The following is a 4,321-nucleotide window of genomic DNA, read 5'->3' on the forward strand; positions in this document are numbered from 1 at the left end:
CTCTCTCTCTCTCTCTCCCTTTCTCTCTCTCTCTCCCTTTCTCTCTCTCTCCTCCTCTCTCTCTCCCTCTCTCTTTTACTGTCTCTCCCTTGCTCTCACTCCTCGCAAGTCTTTAAAGAGGAGACGCCCCCTTTTTTTCTTCTGCTTCTTCCCCAGGCTTCAGCAGCTCCCATTGTAAAAGCAAAAATCCTAATCTTTCCGCACACTCTTTTCTTTTGTACTGCAGTGGAAAGGATTTAACCCATTCCTCTCTAGGAGGGCTCCTGTGTCCTCCTCTCCCCATGATGTCCACTCTGAGCATTCTCTCTGGCTTTTTGCCTCAATATCACTTTCTTTGAGATCTTCCCTGTGCATTTTGGTTCTCTGAGGAACCCTAAATTGAGAGCTACATTGTGGCTGAACAGGAGTCACCCCAGTCTAGCCCCATAATATGGCTAGTTTTAGGGGTGGGAGCTTTGTGAAATTTCTAGTTGATGAAGTAAGAAAGAAGTCAGTTGCATTAATTTGAGAGCAAGAAGAGAATATCAAGGATATTTAGAAACTTAGAAACCAAAGTAATTATCACAAGGTTCAGAGAAGGGTTAGTAATTTCACTGAGGGAGATAATTGCTAGCCATATAGAATCATTAGAAATGTGTAGTTGTGTGGATTTTCCCCCACCTCAAAGGCTGCCTATATTCCTGGGTTATAAAGGCAGTCATATGGCAGATTGCATAAACTTATTCTGTGTACTTTCAGAAGACTGGATTAATGGGCAGAAGTTACAGGAGCAAGATTTTGACTGAATACAAAGAAGGACTTTCTACTAACATAACTGTCCAGTAATGAAATGGGCCCCCCTTGAAGTAGTGAGTTCCCTATCACTGCAAGTATTCACACATTCAAAGAACACTACTTGGAGAAATTAGAGAGGGGGGTTCCTGCATGGGTGGGAGGTCTCTGACTAGATGATTCCTTGTAATTCCAGTGCTCAGTGACCTTCAGATTCATCTTTCTTGGCCTCAGATTTCTTGTCTCTAAGATAGGATGCATTGGACTAGGTGATTTTGAAGGCACCTTCCAGCTCTAATATTCTGATTCTGTCATTTTCTCTTCTGGCAAACAACTGAATCATCCAAGCCCTACTTGGCTTGTAAACTCACTCAGTGGTGGTTAATTTTTTTGTTCACTATCTTTTGGCTGTGCTCTCCTTCTTAAAACTTGGGCAAAATATTATGCTTCTGAAGGTAGAAGATGGCTTCCATCTTGCTTTTATGCTTAGGTCAACCTTATTCCTTTTCCCCTTCCGTACTCCCACCCCCCTAAACCTTTGGCTGATAGGAGAAGCTTTATCGCCTTTAGTTGAGAAAGGAGGAATTGTTCTCTTCTCTCTGGTATTTAATAAGGAGACTTTATCTCTGCTTTTCTTTGAAGGTGCCCTCAGCCACCAATGAAGGCTCATAGAGCTGAACTGAGCCTGCATACCTTGTATACTCCCTTACTTTAGTGAAAGAAATGCAGATTAAGTTGGGTGTATTAAAAGGATGGCAATGGCAGACAGACCTTCTTGTCCGGGGTCGGGGAGGTTGATGAATGGATGTACGTACCTATAGTAGAAAAGTTTTAGAAACCTCTCTGTCTCGGTTCTCTCCCCATCAGCCATTATTATTTTCCTAGTCCTTCAGGGTCAGGACCCTGGGTGACGCCCTTCTTGTTCTACCCCCATTAGAATGCCTATGACGTTATCTCATTCATCCTCATAACATCCCTGTAAATAGACAGTTATCGTGATTCTATTGTAGAGAGGGAGAAAAAATTTAGGCCTGGAGAGGCAAAGTCCAAGGCTACTGTTCCCCAGTGGAGCCAGCTTTTAGCTCAGAGCCCTGTCACTCTTTAATCAGGCAGGGTCCATTTAAGCACCTGCCTTTGTGAAATAAGAAGAGAGGACAGGGGAACCCTCCTTCTCCCGGGAGCCTCTGAAACTTTCTCTAACAGCAGCTCTGGGGTCCATTTTTGCCTTATTCCTGGGTCCTGGCTTCCCTCTTCCTTTCCTCTGTTTTTCTGCTTCACCCTCCCCAATTCTTTACCCATTGTGAAAGGAAGGGTTCTTTCCCTTACTCTCCTTTCTTCCGCCCTCCCCCCTTTCCTTTTACCTCTTCACTGTGGCCTCTTGACCTCCCCACAGAGTTACAAAAGTAAAATCCTTGAAGAGATGCTGCTGTGGGAATGTTAATGAGCCCTCACCACAAAGGGGCAAAGACTACTTCACTGGGTTGGAAAAAAAGCCCCTTTGAAAAGGGGTTTCTGTGTGTGGTGAAGTGGAGATGGGAGGGGAAGGAGGAGGGGAGGGAGAGAGAGAGAGAAAAAGAGAGAGTAAAGGAGGGGAGGGAGAGAGAGAAAGAGTTAGAGAAAGGGGGAGTAGAAGGAGGGAATTCTATAACAACACAAGAAGAGCAAAGAAGAAAAAAAATTTTTCTTTGAGGTTTTTAATTTGGGTGAGAATGTTTGGTGGTCACCTGACCTTTTAGGCCCAGCTCTGAGGTCCCCAAGGAGTTGGAGAGGGATTCAAGGGCACTGGGTGATAAGATCACCAAGGGTGTCTCCCCCCAGATAATTCCTGTTTTCTGTGTGTGGGGGGGTGCTGCTGAGTGGACCCTGGGGATGAGATCCCAGACCCTCCTGCAGGGAGTCACTGGTGGAGGTGGGCTTTCTAGGCTTTGAGATTTCTTCTCCATGCCTGTGTGTGGTGTGTGCCAGCGCTGAACAGTTTACTTGTATTTCTACTCACTGTTGTTCTTAGGGAAAACATTGACTAAATCCCCCAAACCCCGAGCTCCCTCTAACCACTGTTTAAGTGACTTTTTCTGCTCTTTATAGTATTTTCCATTTTAGCTTCCCTCTTGATCACTGGCCAACTTCTTTCTCTCCAGAAACAGCTTTCATTGCTATTGAAGAGGTACATTATGGACACAATTTCCAAGCCAGAGCACATGAGAACACCCATATCCTATGTATGACTTAGGCTACCCCTGGAGCACTTAAAATGAGGTTTTAGGTGCCTCACTCTTGCGATGAAGCCCAAATAAGAATGGTGACACTGCTATTCTAAGAATATTTGGAAATTTCAGATAATTTCCTATGTGTTTTCTCATGAGTCTTCACAAAATTCTGATCAAGGTAGGAGGAACGAGAGCATTCTATGGGATGCAACACTGAGGTTCAGAGAACAGAGAAATGACAGGAATAAGGTCAAAAGCAGAGTGAGGAAAAACTTTGCATTCTCTCTTAGACTTCAATGACTTTTTTTTTCTCCCTATAAGAACAGTATTCTTCTCTTGATACTTTATTTACTGTTCAGTCCTCGTGGAAGTTATTTTACTCCAACAGAGTTAAGTAGGCTTCTTGCATGAAGGGTCTTGGTTTAATAGTAAGAAAACTAGACTAGGAATCAGGAAACCTGTAGACACTTCTTACTCCTGCAGTTGTAGGTCTTAACACTCTCCAGCAAATCTGGAAGGACTTTCAACTTGTAAATCTTCCAGAGATATTCTCAGAATTAATGAGAAAATACCTGCTATGAGCTTTGGTCCTTATAATCACATATAATCCATCACTTGTTTCCTGTAGAAGTGATGTAATGAGACTAAGGAGAGTTAAGGAGATGTGTTCTTTGGGAAATTGCTAAAGAATAAAATTCTTAGCAAAGGATTCCTTTTCTTATTTGATGGTTTGGCCCTTGACTGATTCAGGTGGCAGTTGACCTGGTGTTATGGGGAAGAGGGAGGGAGAAAGATCAGGGAGAACATTCAGGCTCTAGCTGGTCTTCTGTGTTTCTTTTCAGAGTTCATTCTTCAGAGAATGACAGGAATTCAGCCAGTCTTTAGGGGAGGATCAGAATTGCTTCTTTTATGCTCCCTTTCACGTGTCCATATTGCTCATGTTAAGCATACAGAGAAATGGTGTTTGTAAAAGAGGATGGTGGCTCTGAAACAGGGAAAGGGAGATGGTGGGGGAAGGGCTGAGAGAATGGTGGGGGGTGAATCATGGGATGTATTTGTGTTTCCCTTGTAGTTGTAGATGCTGCTGGATGTCTGTAGGGAGGACAGAGATGGACAATTTGTCATTCTTAAGGACCCTAAAGGGATTGGTTATTTGAAAAGAAAAAATGGATTGGGGGAAGGGGTTGCAAATCATGAAAGAATCAAGGAGACAGGAAAGAAAAAGGGAATGGGAGCTAGGATCTAAGAAAGGAAAGACAAGGGGGAGAGAAAGTAAGGTTGATTTAAGAAAGAAGAGTGAGGGGGAGGGGAAAGAAAAGAATGTTGAAAGGCATAGAAGGGTA

The sequence above is a fragment of the Petaurus breviceps genome, unplaced genomic scaffold (assembly GCF_028583685.1).
Source record: "Petaurus breviceps papuanus isolate PSGF00001 unplaced genomic scaffold, PetGlider_PUasm1.0 37, whole genome shotgun sequence".
In the NCBI taxonomy this organism is placed as follows: domain Eukaryota; kingdom Metazoa; phylum Chordata; class Mammalia; order Diprotodontia; family Petauridae; genus Petaurus; species Petaurus breviceps.